The sequence below is a fragment of the Ascaphus truei genome, chromosome 1, assembly GCF_040206685.1.
Source record: "Ascaphus truei isolate aAscTru1 chromosome 1, aAscTru1.hap1, whole genome shotgun sequence".
Taxonomy (NCBI): Eukaryota; Metazoa; Chordata; class Amphibia; order Anura; family Ascaphidae; genus Ascaphus; species Ascaphus truei.
In genome coordinates, this window is record NC_134483.1 from 123,375,804 (window position 1) to 123,397,717 (window position 21,914).

At 43.6% G+C, this 21,914-nt stretch overlaps 1 long non-coding RNA gene across 1 annotated transcript; it reads left to right on the plus strand.

Moving 5' to 3' along the window:
• Positions 1-4,783: 4,783 nt before the first annotated feature.
• LOC142469654 (uncharacterized) lies at positions 4,784-9,121 on the plus strand. Its single transcript, XR_012789068.1, has 3 exons — positions 4,784-4,869; positions 6,342-6,402; positions 8,621-9,121. It is a non-coding gene; the product is annotated as an uncharacterized LOC142469654 (long non-coding RNA).
• Positions 9,122-21,914: the final 12,793 nt, after the last annotated feature.

Below are 21,914 nucleotides of genomic sequence, written 5' to 3' on the forward strand. Positions count from 1 at the left end.
AATTGTAGTTTTTACATACACCTAATCCCTAAGGTATCACACTGTTTTTTTTTTTCTATAGTTTTTTTTTCTATATAATCATCAAGAATTCTCAGATTGCCAGCTGATGTTGGGTTTGATTCCAGTCACTGATCTAGTAACATTGTTATTCACCTACAGTATGTGCCATTCATGTTGTTTTACCAGTACTGCAGTTTTCTGATTTCTTAAAGAAAATCAGTTGACTTTCCAGGGAGCTCAATTACCATCACATGTTTGATTTATACACTGTAATGCAATAATTGTGTGCACATTAAGTTTTTTTGTCACAGGTCTATTGTTATCACAAGCACTTAGTGCTCAGCACTAGTTTTAAGTTCACTGCCTCTTTATAAGCAGGATACCAGTGACAAAGATGGCCCATGTAACCTCAATGTGGGCAGAAGTGATTAAAGGACTATTAAGGAGCAAAAAGAACAATGTGGCTTCAGTGTGGGGCTGATGGCGCCGAAGCCACATTGATGTACCTATTAGAATATACATTCCATCTATGGATTGCTCAAATATATATGATGGACTGAAATATATATAAAATAATAGTAAAAAAAATGAAAGAGCCACTCTATATGTGTGCGTGTGTGTGCATCAGTGTGCGTGTGTGTGTGTGTGTGTGTGTGTGTGTGTTTGTGTGTGTAAATATATGTTCAACATCTAGCCCAAAAGTTGCAAATAATTGCTTTTTGCAGTCCTTTATTAAGCATACTGTACAGAGAAAAATATACTGAAGGATAAAATGAAATCTTTTATACATATTCCTTCCATACAGCCCCATATCTGTTATACAGGGACATCTATCATTAACACATTTATAGAGAGCACATTTTTAAATAGCATTTCTGTAAAAAAAAAACATCAAATGCATTTAAAAATAAGAAAAAACAAAGAGAGAACTTAAGGGGAGATATACAGTAAGAAAGAGGCACTGTCCATAGAAAATTATAAACATAAGTTGATATCTGTCTTTATTGAGACCATTTGGTATTATAATCTGGAATCAAACATTTGGTCATGGCCGTCTCGCCACGACCGCAAGTCTTTGCTAGCTGGGTCCTCTTCAGCAGCCGCTCTACCACTGGACGCTTAGCCACCAGACGCTTTACCAAAGTAAGTTAATTTAAGGGTTACTTTAGTGGTTGGGTAGGGGAATAGTTGTTTTAGGGTTAGCATTTAGGTTTTAGCATAGGTGTTTTTAGGGGTAAGGGATTTTAGCAGTGATGTACCTGGTCCTAACAAAACACTGGGTACCGGGTAATCGGGGAAAAAAGAAAAATGACCTAGCCGGGTAGGTTTGGAGGACAGCAGCCGGCTGCACAGAGAGAGGAGGACGGCAGCATGCATGGTATGCATGGTAGATCTCATACAATCCAGGAGGAGCATATATGGGAAAAACAAAGAAAAACAGTGCAAAATATAAGTGTAGATGTATTGACAATTGGGTAAAATATCGTGGAAATCTTGGCTCTTTAGGTGTGCCTACTCACAAGATGTAGGAGATAAAAAGAGGTTTTGCAGATAGGGCTGCTACCCATAAAGTGCTCGTGGTGTGTGGATCTCTCTCAGGGCTCGTCTCCTCAATGGGATGGTATATATAAGAAAGGGAAAAGCACTACATAGCGAGATCAGGTGTATAACAACTTTATAAAAAACGGATATAAAATGTGCACTTACAATGTGCTAGATAAAATCAAGCATTTCACACAATATATATGTGTAGTGAGTTCGTCGCAGCTCTCACCGCCTTCTCCTGGATATTCTAAGTGTCCTTCGCCTGCAGTTTGAATCGCAGCTTCACTCTCAGCTTTGCGTCCCTGTATGCATCTGACGTCACGGCTCTGAGGTGCGGCAAAGAACTACGGGTCGCCCAGTGGTCCAATAAGCTCCACTCTATGCGTTTCGCCCAGTACAAAAGTGACTGCTTCCGGCTTCGTCAGGAGTATGGATACTTGGAACAAAGGGTGCCTTTATATACCCTATTTCATCCAATTTGCTAAAAACAATGTCCCTGGCGCTATAGTGCAATATAATTAAGCAAGGCTGCTCTAATCAATAATTCAATAATTATAATAACAAAGATATAACATTTTGACAATACAAAATACATAATTTAAATCATGAACCGTCATCAGTTAGGGATTAAGACTCCGAGTGTATTATAATGATGATTTAATAATGAAGGTCCCACCAGAGGGTTTGAGCAGGGTTATTTATTAATATTATATTTATTCCACATTTTGGCACATATACTATTTTTGCACTTATTGATAGTTGCACTTATTATTTGTTCACTTTTTTGAGTTGTTTGCGCCTTGTTTTCACTATTATTCACTATACACTGGTATGCATGGTATGCATGGTATGCATGGTATGCATGGAAGGATAACAGCGGGCGGTTGAGGTCAGCAGCAGGTGGCAGAGGGACAGAAGGATGGCAGACGGTGGTGGCGGGGAAGAAGTCCAGGTGAGCAGAGCAGGAGCGACAAAGTAGGATGCCATGGGAGGACTGCACCCCAGTGGTCTTACCCGGAAGTCTTCCCTGACTTCCAGTATCTGCCGCTGCTACAGCGCAGTTCCTCCCTGGCCGTCCTTCTGTGCCGCTCCTGCACTGCTCACATGGTCTTCTTCTGCCGTCCTTCACTTCCTCCGCCATCAGCTGCTGAACTTCGCTGCAGGATGTCATCCTTCTTTCCCTCCACCGCTGGCTGCTGTCATTCTCTTCTGCTGTCCTGTTCCTGCCATTCAGCGTCCTGTTCTCCCGCCACCACAAAGGATGGACGGAAATACCCAGCACTAGGGTCCAACGCCCTGGGCCGGATCCAGGTTATTTCTGAGTAGCTTAAATATGGCTGGGTTTGCCAGGTACTGGGTAATTTCTGGGTACCCAGTACATCACTAGTTTTTTTTAGGGTAAGAGTTTAAAATGTTTAGGTTACGGGATTCAGGTAAAGGGTTTAGGGAAAGGGGTTTTAGGGTAAGGGGTTAGGATTTTTAGTGTAAAGGGGGGTAAAGGCTGCACACCACAATATATAATCAAATACATACAGTTTACCGGTGCTGCTGGTTCAAGGAAGTACCTGCCTGGAATTTCCAAAGTACACTGAGGAAAAAGGAGAGAGATCCAGCGCTACACGGATTTCAAGATAATGAATTTATTGTGCCACACGACGTTTCGACCAACAGGTCTTTTTCAAGTGACAAGGCATACTCAAATGAGGGTCTACCTAGTATATATACCCTCCAACATTAATCAAACAAATGAAAAAACAAGTGAAAACAGTTACATAATCACCCCAGCTGCTCCCAGTCCGCTTCCCCTGATCAGTGCTATCTCCATGCATAGCCAAAACAGTCCATGAGAGTTCATTTCCGGTTCCTGTGTCCATTTCCGGTCTGTGCGTTCCAGTGACGTCACGGGACTCTTCTGCGCATGCCCATGCGTTCCAGCATCGTCATCGTCGCCCCGTCGATCTACAGTGACGTCAGTCTTCTTGCCTGAGTAGTTTATCCTTCCCTCGTACTGCTGTGGGGGCTGTGTGTTCGCTCTATGAGCTGTAAGCCCTCCATCCTTCTGCGTTTCGATGTGGGAGGTGCTCCTGCGTCCTGTTTCTTCACTGTGAGATCTCTGGAATCTTGTAGTCCTTAATGTGTCCTGAAAATAGGGCTTTTTTTCTTTCTCTCTTTTCCTGCAATAAATATCCTTTAGTATGTGATCAGGGGTAGCTGTATATAGTGTGCTCCAGTGTCAATTTAAAATGTGCAAAATAAACATTTATTAAAAGTTTATGGAATGCTTATCAATCTATTTAGTCCTTACTCACTTAAAAGGCTTCTCACCAACAGCAGCCATGCCATATATGAAACATATAAGAAACAGTTTTATCTCCTATCAAGAAAACAGTTGTAGGATATGTAGTCATTTAGCCCTTTAGGATAAACTGTGTCCAACGTGTATGTCCAGAATGTCTCTCGTTGTAATAAAAGTGTATCTACATCGAATCCTGTGGACTTTCTTTGTATTAGTTCTATCCCCATTACACGAAGGGATGAGACTGGGTGGTTGTGGTCTGTACAGTGGTCAATAAAAACCGTATTCTCCGATTTATTATTTATCCTGCTCTTATGCTCAATAAATCTGGTTTTTAGACTCCTTTTTGTTTTACCCACATATAAAAGCCCACAAGGACATTTATTCCTATTATGACTACATATCCTACAACTGTTTTCTTGATAGGAGATAAAACTGTTTCTTATATGTTTCATATATGGCATGGCTGCTGTTGGTGAGAAGCCTTGTAAGTGAGTAAGGACTAAATAGATTGATAAGCATTCCATAAACTTTTAATAAATGTTTATTTTGCACATTTTAAATTGACACTGGAGCACACTATATACAGCTACCCCTGATCACATACTAAAGGATATTTATTGCAGGAAAAGAGAGAAAGAAAAAAAGCCCTATTTTCAGGACACATTAAGGACTACAAGATTCCAGAGATCTCACAGTGAAGAAACAGGACGCAGGAGCACCTCCCACATCGAAACGCAGAAGGATGTAGGGCTTACAGCTCATAGAGCGAACACACAGCCCCCACAGCAGTACGAGGGAAGGATAAACTACTCAGGCAAGAAGACTGACGTCACGGTAGATCGACGGGGCGACGATGACGATGCTGGAACGCATGGGCATGCGCAGAAGAGTCCCGTGACGTCACTGGAACGCACAGACCGGAAATGGACACAGGAACCGGAAATGAACTCTCATGGACTGTTTTGGCTAAGCATGGAGATAGCACTGATCAGGGGAAGCGGACTGGGAGCAGCTGGGGTGATTATGTAACTGTTTTCACTTGTTTTTTCATTTGTTTGATTAATGTTGGAGGGTATATATACTAGGTAGACCCTCATTTGAGTATGCCTTGTCACTTGAAAAAGACCTGTTGGTCGAAACGTCGTGTGGCACAATAAATTCATTATCTTGAAATCCGTGTAGCGCTGGATCTCTCTCCTTTTTCCTCAGTGTACTTTGGAAATTCCAGGCAGGTACTTCCTTGAACCAGCAGCACCGGTAAACTGTATGTATTTGATTATATATTGTGGTGTGCAGCCTTTACCCCCCTTTACATTGATACTCTGTTCCTGTCATTAGGCTAGCACCCTGGAAATCCCTAGGGATTAATTTAAGGTACTTTACAGATCAATTATTTCTGTGTACCATTGTAATTTTATATGTATATTTTGGAGACGTTGAATTTTCTCCCAGTACATTCCAGTTTCACCGTAGTGTTAGACTGGTTCAAGTGTAAGGCTTTACTTTATGGAAGGCCTAGCCAATCTATCTCTTGGACTTACAAACAAAGCAGAAATCAAAACCTTTAACGAGGAGGAGATTAGTAACATTTTGTTTAAGACTACTCCCGAAGAGGCTTTTGGTCCTGATCGACCAGCCGATTATATTCAAGACTTAGAAAGACTTAAAAAGAAAGAAATAGAATTTTTTGCCCACGGAACAACCTTAAGTGAATACTATAAACAAAAACTTATCCCCAGAGGCTTCAGGATCCGAAACCGTCCCACCATTGGCATAGATAATCCATCATTTTGTGAGAACTGGTGCAAAATACTGAATAAAGCCTCCTTGGATTTAATGGTATTGGTCATAGAGGAAGCAGGGAACCAACTATCTAAGACAAGACATGACATTTTAAAACTTGAGGTCACAATAGAACATACACATCAAAGTGACATTACATTAAAACTCTTGGATGACTTAAAAATAAAACTACGCAAGTTTAAGGAGGACTTAGTCCATTTCAAAAAACAGAAATTCAAAAAAGTAGTGGGAGACTATAAAGAAAATAGTGTTTACATATGGACTAAGCAAGATAAACGCACCAGATCCACAAATAAAGGAAAGGCAAGAAAAAATCCAAAAAGAGGAGAAAATTTCTCCAGTGACCAAGAGGCCAGTTCATCTGCTGATGAGGCACGGGGACAGACACCAGGACCCTCCAACTCCGCTTCTTTTTTAGGAGGAGGGAGAGGAACGGGGAAAAAGGCAAAAGAAAAAAGACAAGGAGGGGGAGACGAATACCAGCGGACACCGCCCGTCTTGAGACCCCGGCAATAAGTAGTGTGCATAGTCTTGTTATCAATCTCTCTGATTACTCACTGTCCAACACAGAATTGGAGGTTTTGTCTAGAGGACCCTCATTTGTACCCACCACTATAGCAAACAGATTTGATTTAGAGGTGGAGCTATTTAAGATGGAGAGAAAACTAAACCTTAAATCTTTTTTTCTCAACAGGGGACCGGCCAAGCAACAGCAGCAGCCATCAGTAGCCACACAAAATTTGACTGAAGAAACGGTATGTAAATTAAAATCTACGTTTGTACCTCCTGTTAAGAATTCAGCAGTACAAGCATACATGAATTTGGTAAAACATGATATAAACACATATTTTAAGAAAAAACATCGCATACAATACAACCTTAACATCAGTCAAAAGCAATGTTTAAAACATTTAGCCGATAACCCCAAGATCATCCTAAAAAGAGCAGACAAGGGAGGGGCCCTCGTTCTCCAAAATTATGAACAGTATAGGGCAGAAGCCAACAGACAATTAGCAGACACAAACTGCTATGTGAAATTAACACATGATCCCACAAACCCATACCAAGAAGAAATAAAACAAATCTTACAATTGGGTTTGGGTAATACATGGCTAACAGAAAAGGAGGTAGAATTCTTAACAATGGAGCACCCACGCCGACCAGTGCTGTATCTACTACCAAAGATACATAAAAGTCTGCATAATCCCCCAGGTAGACCGATCATATCTGCCACAAGTTCCATCAACCAGCCAGTGTCAATGTTTGTAGACACTTTTTTACAACCATTAGTAAGAGAGGGTAGATCGTATATAAAAGACACATTTGATTTTTTAAATAAAATAAGATCAATTGATTTTAAAGATAGAGAAGTATTTCTAGTGACCATGGATGTCACTAGTCTCTATACGGTCATCCCTCATTCAGAAGGTTTAGAAGTGGTTAGGGAAAAATTAGAATTAAGTCACCAAAAAGGACCACCAACTGATTACATCATGCTATTGTTACACTTTATCTTGCACAAAAATTACTTTAAGTTTGAGAACAATTTTTATTTGCAGACCACAGGTACCGCCATGGGGAGCAATGTAGCACCATCCTATGCTAACTTATACATGGCACATTTTGAAGAAAAATACATCTATGACACACAATTCTTTGATAAAATACTCTTCTATTGTCGCTATATAGACGACCTCTTTTTTATCTGGGAGGGAACAGAAAATGAACTTATTGAGTTCTTCACATACTTGGCAGAAATACCTACGCCAATTAGATTTACTAAGAATTGGAGCAAATCTCAAATATCATATTTAGATGTAATGATTACATATGATGGACATGAGGTACACACAGACCTTTTCCGTAAACCTACGGATAGAAATGCTACATTGCATGGGTCTAGTTTTCATCCAGACCCATTAAAAAGGATGTTACCTTATTCGCAAAAAATCAGAGCGGGAAAAATTGTCGACAGGCCTACACATCTAGCTAGAACCATAGCAGATATAAAAACCAGATTTACTGAAAGGGGGCATAAAGCATCCAAAGTGGAAAAATCTTTGGAAAAGGAACCACTAATGGTGACTAGGCCAATAACTAAAGAGGATAAAATAACCTTTGTCAGCAAATACACCACTGCAAGTAAATTTATTAAACAAACCATGCAAAAACATTGGAAAATTCTTCAAACAGATCAGATATTAGGAAACATTTGTAAAGAAACACCGAGATTTGCCTACAAAAGAGGAGAGAATATCAAGGATATTCTCATTAAAGCAGATAAAAAAGAGCACTATGTGAGTGCACATTTTTTAAGTAACCCAAAAGCAGGCTGCTACAAGTGTTTTAATTGTTCGGTATGCAACAGTTTAATGACAGGTGATGTATTTTGTCATCCAAGAAGTGGTGCAAAATTTAAAATCAATAAGCGTATCACCTGCACTACCACACAAGTCATCTATATCATTAAATGTCCTTGTGGGCTTTTATATGTGGGTAAAACAAAAAGGAGTCTAAAAACCAGATTTATTGAGCATAAGAGCAGGATAAATAATAAATCGGAGAATACGGTTTTTATTGACCACTGTACAGACCACAACCACCCAGTCTCATCCCTTCGTGTAATGGGGATAGAACTAATACAAAGAAAGTCCACAGGATTCGATGTAGATACACTTTTATTACAACGAGAGACAATCTGGACATACACGTTGGACACAGTTTATCCTAAAGGGCTAAATGACTACATATCCTACAACTGTTTTCTTGATAGGAGATAAAACTGTTTCTTATATGTTTCATATATGGCATGGCTGCTGTTGGTGAGAAGCCTTTTAAGTGAGTAAGGACTAAATAGATTGATAAGCATTCCATAAACTTTTAATAAATGTTTATTTTGCACATTTTAAATTGACACTGGAGCACACTATATACAGCTACCCCTGATCACATACTAAAGGATATTTATTGCAGGAAAAGAGAGAAAGAAAAAAAGCCCTATTTTCAGGACACATTAAGGACTACAAGATTCCAGAGATCTCACAGTGAAGAAACAGGACGCAGGAGCACCTCCCACATCGAAACGCAGAAGGATGGAGGGCTTACAGCTCATAGAGCGAACACACAGCCCCCACAGCAGTACGAGGGAAGGATAAACTACTCAGGCAAGAAGACTGACGTCACTGTAGATCGACGGGGCGACGATGACGATGCTGGAACGCATGGGCATGCGCAGAAGAGTCCCGTGACGTCACTGGAACGCACAGACCGGAAATGGACACAGGAACCGGAAATGAACTCTCATGGACTGTTTTGGCTATGCATGGAGATAGCACTGATCAGGGGAAGCGGACTGGGAGCAGCTGGGGTGATTATGTAACTGTTTTCACTTGTTTTTTCATTTGTTTGATTAATGTTGGAGGGTATATATACTAGGTAGACCCTCATTTGAGTATGCCTTGTCACTTGAAAAAGACCTGTTGGTCGAAACGTCGTTAGGATTTTTAGGGCAGGGGGTAGCGTTAGTGTTGGGGGTTAAGATTAGGGGTTTTTAGGGTAAGGAGTAAGGTTAGGAACTAACCTTGGTGGCAAAGTGGCTGGCAGTGAGAGGTCCCTGTGGTGAGATGAATAGTTGTTAAGCACCGGTGGAGATTTGGTCACGGCAAAACAGCCGCTACCAAATGTCCTATACCGTTATAGTGTTTAAAGTATATATTCTCAAAGTTTCCTGTTGTGTACTCTTTTTTTTTTGTCACCACCTCCCATCTGGTAAAATATGTTCAATATTCTTCATACAGAGACGATTGGAATTTTGTTTATGATGCCGTTACGCTATGTCAGTGTTCTTCAACCAGGGTTCCTTGGAACCTTCGGGTTCCCAGGGCATCCCTAAAGGGTTCCCTGTAATTTTATGGTCATTTAAAAATTTATCAAATACAGAATAATTTACAATGTATCTGATTACAGAAAAAAGAAAAAAACTGTGCACCAATTGTGTTTTAAAGTGACAACAAATAAAAAAACAATTATTAATACTGATAAAGACTACTCAACATTGAGATAAACTAATAATCAAATAAATACCTATCTCTAATAAAGTGCACCCTTATTGAAGACAAAAGAACACTAATGTGATAATATGATGTTAGTCAGTGATAATATAATCCAAAATACATACTATATCTTCAATATAAATGGCAGTCTACAGCTTGTCAATGTGGATGGCTCAGCACCACATAGGTAGTCATGAAATTGAAAAGAAGTGACCCGGCACCCACCGAAGAGGATGTCCCGGACTTTTCACTGCCGTCGCCCACCGCCACCAATTCCAAAGCATCCACCCGCTCTGACCCTTTGTCCACTGATACTCATCTGGAAAGCCCCAGCTCACCTACTCCAGCCCCCATACACGAAGATGCTCGTCTGGGAACCCCCAGCACACCTGCTCCAGCACCCATCCACGACGATGCTCATCTTGAAAGACCCAGCTTACCTGCTCCAGCACCCATCCACCCACCCGTAGTAGTCGCTTATGGCGCTTGCTAGTAACATCACTGCTGGCCTCATGAGACCCGGTGTTTGCCTTACACGGCTTGTAGCTGTGTTTGTGTCTGGAGTCTTGCACATCCCTGTGGTCACCTTACTGTTAGTGGACAGCGTTTTAAACCTACTGATCTCGTTGGAGGATATGGGATCAAGGTCGGACTGTTCAAAACAAGCGGATCCATCAAGGGAACCAGAGTTGAATGGATCCAGAATCGCACACGGGAGGTGCCTGTTGGTGTTTATATCGAGGAGGCCGTGTCACCATACCTATGTGCCCTATGGTAACATGTCCCTAACATTTTCCTAACGTACTGCCTGATATGTTGAGTTTTGATGTACAGTACATGCATTTTTTACCTTCCCTGCAATAAGCAATAATAATTTTTGATATACTGAGTTGTGCGCTGTTTTTTGTTTTTTTCTCCTTCAATAGAGATGTGCAACATTTTGGAAAGTTAACAAATCAAGCATAATTGACCTGTAAATAAATTAAGAAAATACAGCAAGGGTAAAAAAGAAAAAAGTTTTGCAAAAAAAGTTCAAAATTAGCAAGCGGCATTTGAAGACATTCAGACATCTATTCCTCAAAAATGAACATTTTTGATGGCAATACAGCACCAGAATAAACTGCACTGAACAGCATTCTGGGTGCAGGAGTATCTTTTGCTTTTGTACTTGATTGGTGCGGAGATTAGAGGACTCATCTATCTTTATCCATGTTTTTTCCTTTTCTATTAATTTTTGTTGTTATTTTGTTTCCCTCTAATGTGTACGATAGTACAGCGCTTGCTTCTATTTAATATCCATTGTTAGAACTACTTATTGCAGTGACAGTTTTAGTGTCTTCACTGCTTTTGCCTGCTTGAAAGAAAACCAACAGCATTCCACCTGTTAAGTGATCCACCAGCTTGTGAAAGCCTACACAAAGAATGTGAAAGGATAAATGTATGACAACCCTAAAATCACAGTTTTCTTCTGAAAACAGCAATATTATGTCTTTCTTTATGCCAAATAAGACAATTCCAGCATTGTCATTTTTTTTAACTTTCTATGTTCATCAACATTGCCTTAATTTAAGTGCATTCTCAGTGACTTACACACACCTTCAATTCCTTATGCAAAGCTCTCCTAATACTCAGCTAAGCTTCAATCAGATTTTACTTTGGAATGTACAAGTAGTGTGCCAAAAGAGGCCAAAGTAATTCTTGTCTTGCTATTTTTTAATGAGTTAAGTAATAACGCATGTGCATGAGAAAATCTCTACTAATACAAATTGGACTTTGTCCAAGTTTTCACCAAGAATTCATTTAGGATATCTGGTTTGTAGCTACATAACAATGTTTACCAATGTCTAACATTTTATCAAGTATTTTTATGTCTTCATCTTTCGATACATGATTTTCAATTGATGTACATGCATGCACTCGTTGGTGAATTCTGTTTTACTCATACACATCGCCCACTTGGGTTTTGTGCCAATTTATAACTATCCAGAGTAGCAGTACAAAGACAAGTAGCCTTTCTCCTTCTTTGGGGTATTGACTTCTGCACAACATCCAAGTTTTCTTTTGCTCCCCTTTAGCCTTAAGGTCAATAAGAGTGAGGTTATGTTTGTGGCATTAGACAATATTAGGTATGTACTATAATTTTGGCACCTTATAGTCTAGCCAAGATTGAGGACATGTTGTCTTCAAAATGTGTAATGGCTCCGGGGTAAATCATATGGAGTGAATCACATTGAAGCTACTCAAGGCAACATAGTTTTTGCAATAAAACTCCCTATTTATAACACATACACATCACTGTCACATAGCAAAATTCTTTACAAGGCTTGTCTCATGAGAAAAAATAATCACATCTCATTTTTTCTGGAATATGTAAAGTTTATGTACTGTAGTAGCAAACTTTATTTGTCACAATTTGTATAGTTTGTATAGCACAGTACAAGAATGTGATGTCTGTGCAATGTTCCGATTTCATGGAAGAGGGATCTCAGGTTATGCACAAATCCTACTACTGTATATCTATATTTTTCTAGAATTATTTAATAATTACTTAATATTGTCATCTGTAGAAGCTCATAGTGTAGACACATACATAAATTGCACCGTAACTATGCAATAAGATAACAGAACTCATAGAAACCTAGTGGACTCCTTAATGACTCTGGGTGCTAGAGTTTATGGGTTACTGATAATACAGTACTTATATTGAAAACAGGTTAGAATAAAAAGGTGGTAATTCAATGATGCCAGAAGGTTGATCAGCTGAAAGCCTCTATATATTTGAATGTGGGTTTTCAGCCAATCACACTTTTTGGACTAATTTAAATGTCCCTCTAATTTGTAATAGAACTTCTGCATATACTGTATGAATGAATTAATATGAATCAAATATGTTATTTCTGATGTATGATTACTGAATAATAATTTACTAAAGAAACCTCTGTAAATGTTGTCACACACACACACACAAATATATATATATATATATATATATATATATATATATATATATATATATATATATATATATATATATATATATATATATATATATATATATATATATATATATATACTTGTAACAACATGTAGACAATTTGGCTTTTTGGCTTTTGTTATATATATATATCTTATATATTACTTCTATTTCATCTAATTTTTTCTGGCATGTTTCCAAAGCAGCTTGTCAAACCAGGTTACATTTGTAATGTGCCTGAAGAAAAATAGAAGAAAAATATGTGAATGTTTGGGACTGAGACATGCAGATGTATGTACTGTACCGGCATGTTTCAGTTTAAGTGAGTTTTGATGAAAACTATCACCATATCCTCATCAGATCTAAAATTAAAAAAATGAACTTCATTACCATATCTCATTTTGTTTATTTTGGTTAGTGATGCTTAGTTGTATTGTGTTTTTTTCAGACATTGATTTATTCTCTTGTATAAACATTTTCTAATCAGGATTTTTGTGTTCAAGAGGTGCTAGATTCAGAGTATGGGAGAGTTAATTATATCAATACTACTAGTAGTGTGTTTGCTAAAAGATCTAGCACTTGTGTTACTAAGGTTTTTTTTCTATATAAGCTGAAGCAGCCAATCTGGTTGTTTTTAGCAGAAATTACCCATTGAGTTTGGTCACTTAGGTGGATATAGAATAAATTATCTTCAACTTTCAGCCCTATTTCAACCTTAGTCAAAAAATATTCTTCATATGTAAGTGAATTAATTACAATACCGATCTTGTAAAATGTCCAGAGACCTGCAGCCTAGATGACTTTAGGATTGTCCAAAAATCCTTCTGTATATTCGTATGAAGAAAAAAGTCCTCCTTGGCACTGGTACTCCGAACAAATTAAATCCAGTGATTATGTGAAAGAAAACAATATAACAAACACAGCAATATATTACTGTGAAATTAGTGATACTGTGATCACCTCTTAGTGCACTTCTGTTAATCAGGGTGTGTTAAACCTTGTAAATAACTCCCATGTGTTGAGCGCTTGACCTGGGAGGTTCCAGGCGGTTCCCCTCCCCCCGCCTCGTACCCACATGTAACGTACAAATAAAGACAGGAAACGGGAACTGGAGGTAAAATGACCATGGCTATTTATTTATACAGAAAACCTCAGAGGAGTAAATGCACTCCCTGCCAGAGTGCTCCTTTGACAGGAGGGGTAGAGGACGGTCAGCCGGCCCTCGAACCGCTGACCTTGTGTCCCCTACGCGAGCGGGCTCTCGAGGTCATGGATAACTGACCTTGCCCACTCGTACTCTCCCCGGGCTCAAACGGCCCAGCTCCCAGTCTGGCAAGAACAAGCACCTACCCCCCAAGAGCCACTGCGACAAAGGCAAAACTAGTCAACGATCCTTCCTGATCGGAACCTCATTGCTTTCACTCAACACAGTATCAGCAGTTCATGCTGCAACAGAACAAAGAAACATTAACACCGCATACAATGCATATGCCCACATTACCGGGAATACCCTGGCTCTGCTCAACCTTCTGCTGCCAGTCATTACATGATTGCAATACACTACCTAAGGGGATGGGTGGGCGGGAATCATCTGGCGGGCAGCAAAAAGGGGACGTGCTGCCTGCCAGCCTGGCCTTAAGTAGGCCTTCTGGGAACTCCTCCCTTGAGCCGGGGAGGGAGGTGTGGGGGCGGGCCAACGAGAGGAAGGCCAGACCCCCCTGGTCATGAAGCCCCCCCGCCTATGGCTAGGGAGGCCGCTTGACCAGGGAGGTTCCAGGCGGCTCCCCTCTCCCCCCGCCTCGTACCCACATGTAACGTACAAATAAAGACAGGAAACGGAAACTGAAAGGTAAAATGGCCATGGCTATTTATTTATACAGAAAACCTAAGAGGGGTAAATGCACTCCCTGCCAGAGTGCTCCTTTGACAGGAGAGGGAGGGGACAGTCAGCCGGCCCTCGAACCGCTGACCTCGTGTCCCCTATGCGAGCGGGCTCTCGAGGTCATGGATAACTGACCTTGCCCACTCGTACTCCCCCCACGCTCAAACGGCCCAGCTCCCAGTCTGGCAAGAACAAGCACCTACCTGTTTGCAATTGGAACATTAGGAGAACTTTCCTATTCTATATGGACATTACATTGGACTGGGGTATTGTTGTTATCTCTAGTGCCGGGTCACTGCATTGCTTTATTATTATCCTGCCGGGCATGCCTAGCAGCGGGACCCATGCTCATCTACCAGCCTGGTCTGTCCTTACCATTCCACTTGGGGATGCACTACCCGTAAATCGCGCCCGAAGCGGCAGTTACTCAACATGGCATGCTTATTAAAGATGCCCTGAGAATTGCTTTCTCCGCTGCGCTATCCATTCCCCGGTCCTGGACCGCCTCTGGAGCTGCAGGCCGCCACTGCCCAGTGCCATCGGCAATCTCTCCCCCCGCTTGTTCCTTTGCGCACTGCGCATTGTGAGCTGCCCGATCCACCTGCGGAGCTAACCAACCTGCCAACGTGCTTATTCTGTCTCGCAACCGGCCCCTTTTCACTGCAGCAGGCTTCTTACCCGCCCTCGGCGACCCCGGGAGAAGTGACCCTGGTGGTGGACTGGGCCACCTTGGCCCTTGGTTGCACCGTGTCGGACTTTCCCGACCCCGGGCGTCTTCCAGAATGTACACCGCCTGCAATTGTTCCGGGGTCTGTCGATGTGCCCTTTAGCCGCCTGTGACCGCAGCAGGCGGCTGTCCTGGTTACTTCCCACCTGCTGATTTTGTGTGCTGTGACCCCCTGTCTTGCGCCACAGTAGTCGGAAGCTGGTGCCCAGCCCCCGTGGGCCGACCTGGAAACTGCAAACATTGACGCCATGCCATACGGCTCCGATGCCGCCCTGCGCTCAACACTTTACCATTACCAGATACGATGTCTGCCGTAACTTCCACGGCATGTCCACATCAACCGCCCACGGGGGCTGCCCCAACGCCTGTGCAGCACGTGATGCTGCCGGATGGAGCAGCTACCGTGCCCATGACCCCGGCCGTGGCTGAAGAAATTCAAAGACACCGGGGTCAGGCCGATGGGATCTACAGTGCCAGTTACCCCGGCTGTGGTTAAAGTTGCATTAGAGAAACCGGGGTCAGGCTGGAGGCTGACGGAACAGGATCTGTTGCCACCGTCCTCCCAGTAGACATGTGCATGGGCACGTGGGGACATAGAAATGTGCATGGGCACGTGGGGACGTAGACATGTGCATGGGCACGTGGGGACGTAGACATGTGCATGGGCACGTGGGGACATAGAAATGTGCACGGGCACGTAGGGATGTATTCAGGTGTGAAGGCACGGGTAGATGTATATAGGGTATGTTGAACCGTACTTAATATTGATCAGTGTTAATACTGTAGGTAAGCTGTTTTAATAGTTACGCTGTTTATAGTAGATTGGGTTTTTGTATGATCTGGTTAAACGGCGGGCGAAAGGGGGAGGCCCGCTGCAGCTGCCTCTCTTCCCGAAGCCTGTGGGGGCTGGCGAGCGCACACAGGAAGCATGGGTGCGGGGAGAGGGTGAGGGGCTCAGTGTGTCCAATGTGGGGGGGCATGGTGTGCCCGCTAATGGCCGGCAGCTTCCCCCCCCCATAAACAATTGTGCCCGCACGCACCCGCGCGTGCCCGCATGCACCCGCACGCATCTGCGCGTGCCCATACGCACGCATCTACATGTGCCCGTACACACGCACGCGTGCCCGTACACACGCACGCATCTACGCATGCCCATACACACGCACGCATCTACGCGTGCCCATACACACGCACGCATCTACGCGTGCCATTACTCACGCACGCATCTACGTGTGCCCGTACTCACGCACGCATCTACGAGTGCCTGTTCTCACGCACGCATCTATGCGTGCCCGTACTCACGCACACATCTACGCGTGCCCGTACTCACGCACGCATCTACGTATGCCCGTACTCACGCACGCATCTACGCATGCCCGTACTCACGCACGCATCTACGCGTGCCCGTACACACATGCACACATCTACGTGTGCCAATACACACAACATATATACATCCATATGAGCCTACATACATATATCAATCCACATGTGCCCATACACATCCATCCACACGTGCGCTTCCGCACACATGCATCCACATGTGCCCATCCACATGAATTGTTTGGGAAACCCGCACGCATCTGCGCGTGCCCACACACACGCATCTACGCATGCCCGTACACACGCGTTACCGTACACACGCACGCATCTACGCATGCCCGTACACACGCACGCATCTACGCGTGCCCATACAATCACACACACATCTACGTGTGCCCATACACACATGCACACACGCACCCATACACACAACATATATACATCCACATGTGCCTACAATCCACATGTGCCCATACACATCCATCCACACGTGCGCTTCCGCGCGCATGCATCCACATGTGCCCATCCACATGAATTGTTTGGGGAATTCAGATAAAAGTAACCAAGCATAAATGCTAAACATTGTAATTCCCATTAACAAGTAATTACTATCTATGATTTACTACAGTATTTTTATATAGCTTATAATGTCACAGGATAAAGAGCTCTATTGACATCATATAATTCCCAATACAGCATATTCTGCACAGTATGAGACCATAATAGGGAGGGGCGCCCTGCAACGTGTCGGGAGAGTCAGGCGCCCCCGCTAGCCAGACCCCGCTCCCCCATATAGAAAGCTTGTGCCAGCCTTTCTGCCCCAACTTTGCCATCCCCCCGCCCGGGTGGGCAACTTCCGCCCACGCACAGGACAAATCCAGAAGGAAGCGGCCGCCGAGAGGAGTCAGGCACCCACTTGCCATTGCCTCGAGTGCATCAGCGTGTCCCCACTGCACCGAAAGTTGAACTGCGGGGGCAGACCGTGAAGCGCCAATTTTGCCCGCCCTCCCCTTTCGCACCTATCTCCTGCCCAGGGCCGCAGCCATTGGGAGCGGCTGCACAAGCAGCGTGAACGGGTGGGCAGAAGGTGGAGGTGGGCCCCGTTTACCCGCCAGCCTCATTGAACCACCGAGGGTTAAAGGTGAGGCGGCGCAGGCGCAGTAGATACAAAGGGGGAACCCCTGCCCACTCCCATTTCCCGCCTCAGGACCGGTCGGGCCTAAAGCTCGGAGCACGCAAGTGCCTGTGCTCCCCCTGCGGGAGCACCACATGGACACCAGGGGAAGGGGGAGGCACACCAGTGGCTGTACCTCCGCTTACCGAGTGCGGCCGCCGGACTGCCACACACGAAGCGGGTAACCTGCCTGCCAGACCCCTTCTGCCCGCCAGACCCCTTCTGCCGCCAGAGACCAGCCCGCTCTGCCCAGGACCACACCAGATCGGGGGCCAGTGAACCAACCCGTCAGACCCTTCTCCCTCCCGAGACCACCTCTCCCCACCAGGCAGCCGGGATGGAGGAAATTTACATTACCAGTATGGGGTCTGGGCAGGTCAACCGAATCACGAATCAATTGTCTGGCGGGCAGCAAAAAGGGGACGTGCTGCCCGCCAGCCTGGCCTTAAGTAGGCCTTCTGGGAACTCCTCCCCTGAGCTGGGGAGGGAGGTGTGGGGGCGGGCCAACGAGGGGAAGGCCAGACCCCCCTGGTCATGATGCCCCCCGCCTATGGCTAGGGAGGCCGCTATACAGTTCTAGCAACGTGATATACCACAAAGTATTGACTATATGGTTAATGGTTACACTACAGTGTAAACCATGGGTGCACAACTCCAGTCCTCATGGGCCACATACAGGCCAGGATTTAAGGCTATCCCTGCTATAGCACAGGTGGCTCAATCAGTGCTCAGTTATTTTGATTAAGCCACCTGTGCTGAAACAGGGATATGCTTATAACCTGTCCTGATGTGGCCCTTGAGGACTGGAGTTGTGCACCCCTGGTGTAGACTGATATGGGTTTAGCCCTCAAAGACACCAATAACAGGCATACATGCCACACTGATCAGGTGGGAGAGTACTTAACTTTGTTTCCACTTTGTTTGGGGAGGTGGTAGTACAGTTTGATGTATATAGAAGAAAGAGAAAACATAGCACAATAACGTATAAAACTTTATTTAAAAAAATATAACATAGACTGTTAGAATAACACTCACGAATTCCAACGTAAAAATGTGCAGTTGTTTACTTTATGCCATCACCAGCTTTGACCCTCCTGTTTGCATGTGGGGTGCCTCTGATGTTGTATTCTGTGCCTCTGTGTCTCCTCAGCTGTTATAGCTTGCCTCAGCTCCGTGTCCTTGTCTGTACGTGGTAACGTGATAACGTCAGCGCATAGTCACGTGTTGTTGCTTGCTGTGTTGCGGTCTGCATCCTCAGCTTTTCCACTCCGTAGGTCCAACTCTGATCAGCTTCTATGCTGTCTCTAATCGCCAGTATGCTGTGTTCTGGTCCATTGCTTACAATCTCGCGCATGTGCAGTACACCCTACGCGTGTCACAAATCTGAGTTCGCTTCATCAGAGGTATTATTTGAATGTCTATTAAAAACCTTTGTTGTCTTTTCCTGATAAACCAGAGATTTTATGAAGTCATGCTGGAAGCAGAATTGTTAGGAAAACCATAGCAAATAGAGCTGGTGATACACTTTCTTCATTCTTTGATTATAGAGATTTGTTGTTGAGGTATTTTGGCCCAGATTCACTAGACTCCATTAGCCATTTTAATGTAAAATTAACGTCAGTTAACACCTGTTAATCCTAACATAGTATTCACTAAAGCAAATAACATGACCAGGTAAAAAGCATGACGTTATATTTAGAGACCGTTATTCAACATTACAGGATAATTAGCTTGTTACGGCCTATAAGATATTCATCCCATAATTACCAAGCACAGTTATGGTTAGTGCTGGGAAACAATTATACATGTGTAGCTGTGGCATTATTCCCATTCTGAGCTTGAAAATGGGATTCTGATAGAGAGGCGTAAAGGGAAAAGGAGAGGGGTAGAGGGAGAGGTGTAGAGGGAATGGTACAGTATAGAGGGAGAAGGGTAAATGGAGAGGGTTAGAGGGAGAGTGGTAGAGGGAGAGAGGAAGAGGGAGCGATGATGAGAAAAAACTCCTCCTTCTCTCAGTTCTCTCCCCTCCTCTCCAGAAAAAAATCAATTTAAGTGTCTGGGTCGGAGTAACACCAAGATTCAAGTAACTTTATGCTAAATAATGTGATGCTAATCCGATGCTAATTAATTAAATTATACCCATTATTGTTGCATATCTCATTACCATAGTGAATTTAGCAAATCCCTAAGTTAAAAAAAACTATATTTTCGTTTGTATTTACGCTGTAAGGAAAGAATCTGCACTAATAGGCTGGTGCAGCATGACCTGATGTTCTTCCCCCTCCCTCCAACACTTTTAAAGTGAGGCTAAGGGCTAAATTCTATCTGCAGAGTATACTCATGCAGTACTTTATAATAGGATAGTCAGGAGACATAATGAGAGCGCCTGTCTCCAGAAGAGCATAAATTCAAAAGGGCAGATCCACAAAGCTCAGTTAGCCTATTTAACATAACGTTAATGTTCTGTCCTACTGTAGGCTTCCTGGGGCTCAGTAAGATTTGGCAGGCAGGCAAACTCATCTCTTTTTTCATGAAAAATAGAATCCTCCTAGAATTTTTGATAAACTTTATTTATGAGCACAAACAGAAATGAATAGAAAACTTTGGTAATGCATAATTTAGGAAAAGGTGAAAAAAAACCATACTATGACAGGGAGGGCAGTTTTGGGAGACCACTTAGCTGCAGAGGCAAGCTTGCACATTGCCCAAGCAGGAAACAGACCAGGAATTTACCAAGTGCTAGGGAGGGAGGATCTGTTACGCCGGAGTAGCCCGCAGACCAGACCTGTCCCTAGAACTGAGGTGGCAGGTACTAATACACACACCGAGAGAGCGAGGGACGTATCCGGGTTGTGGTATTAGATGGTGCCAGGCCAGATGGGGAGTATTGCGTGAATACTTGCCGGTACCGTTTTTTCCAGAAGAATGGTCGTTGCCGTTGCCGAGATCAGGGGTAGGAGAAGTATGGAAGGATCGAGCTGAGAGCCGTGGTTGGAGGGAGCCAGAAGGTACGTAAAAGGAACAATCCGAAGTTGAGAGCCAAAGGGGGAAGTCTGCCAAGCCGCATCAAAACCGAGAGAATTAAAGAACAAGCACTGTGAAACACCCATACAAAAACTATGACGAGCGAGGAAGCACAGGACAGAGATGGTATATAAAGCTGTAACAGTCAACCAGGAGATGGGGTGTGCCTGGAGGAGCCCAGGGAGCTTCAGTGCATTAGCTGCTGTTCTTAGAGCCCAGGTGACAGTCAGCAAGAGCCAGATTGTAACTGTGTGGTGTTAGGGGGCGGAGCCTGAGCGGGGATAAGTTCAGGGGCTGTTGTGTGTGCGCTGTAAGTCCGACGTGCGCATGAGAGGAAGCAACGTGGGGTGCACGCGGAGCAGCAATTCCACGCCGACGGCTGCGGCGTAGAGCATAGAGGAAGTACCTCGTGGAGCGTCCCACCATGCCGAGGGGTAAGTGATGCAGCTGAAAGGGGCTTGCGTGGTTGTAGAGGAAGGGTATGAGCAGTGTAAGGAGAGAGCCGTGAGCTCTGCCTGTGGCGCTGTGTGCTCACATTCCTAACAGGATCATACCAAATTCCAGAGGCCCGGGAAGGGTAGTTTCTGAGACAATAGACTGAATGACAATTACAGTACACTTAACATACTGTAGTGCCCACGGTTATTCTAACACAAACCAGTGGCAATCGCCAAAAAGACCCAGGTACATTACATGCTGGATACATGCCTTAAACTTGCCTTAAACTTGACCCAGCATTTCTGCATTGATTAATGGCCCATCAGATTAACAGCGGGGGTCCCTGGCAGTCCCATTCAAATGGAATGGGACTGCCAGGGACCCCTGCTATGTTAATCCTATGGGTCATTAGTAAATACAGAAATGCCTTAAACTTGCCTTAAACTAGCCAGGTTACACCCAGCACATACCCATAATGTAACCGGTCTAGTTTAAGGCAAGCTTTAGAATACTCGTGGTCTCGTCTGTACTATAAAATAAGCTATTGTAAAGGTAACTGAGAAACAACAGGAGAAATATAGAGCTGAAGACAGAAAGTTAACCTAAATTAATGTTAGGTTAAATATAATTCCTATGCACTAAAGCAAATAACGTAACATTAACCCAGTGCTTC